This window comes from Trypanosoma theileri (assembly GCF_002087225.1).
Source record: "Trypanosoma theileri isolate Edinburgh chromosome Unknown TM35_Tth_92_V1, whole genome shotgun sequence".
In the NCBI taxonomy this organism is placed as follows: Eukaryota; Euglenozoa; class Kinetoplastea; order Trypanosomatida; family Trypanosomatidae; genus Trypanosoma; species Trypanosoma theileri.
The window spans coordinates 34425-34795 of record NW_021639934.1 but is presented as its reverse complement, the minus strand read 5'-3'; positions in this window follow the sequence as shown (position 1 = coordinate 34795).

Below are 371 nucleotides of genomic sequence, written 5' to 3'. Positions count from 1 at the left end.
CCCATGGGTGAATAAACTAATAATCTGTTTACCAGCTTTCTCGTTTTAATTCGAATATCTTTTGTTTTACTTTTGTGTGTGTGTGTTCTTTTTCTTATTAATTCCATTAGTTGCTTTTCCCGTTGTGTGTGCAGAAAACTGGGCTGTTCTGCTCACTAACGGTATACATCTCTTGCTAGTATACACAGATGTGTGTGTGCAGTAATTTAATATACATGAACTAGAGCCATGGAGTATTGTGTGTGTGTTTGGCTCTCTCTCTTATTTGGTTATTGTGTGTTGTTTTCTTTTTCTTCTATTAAGGGACATATTATTATCATACAAGCGGGATATTTTTTTTTGGTTGGTTTACTCTGCTGCTTCTCTCTCTT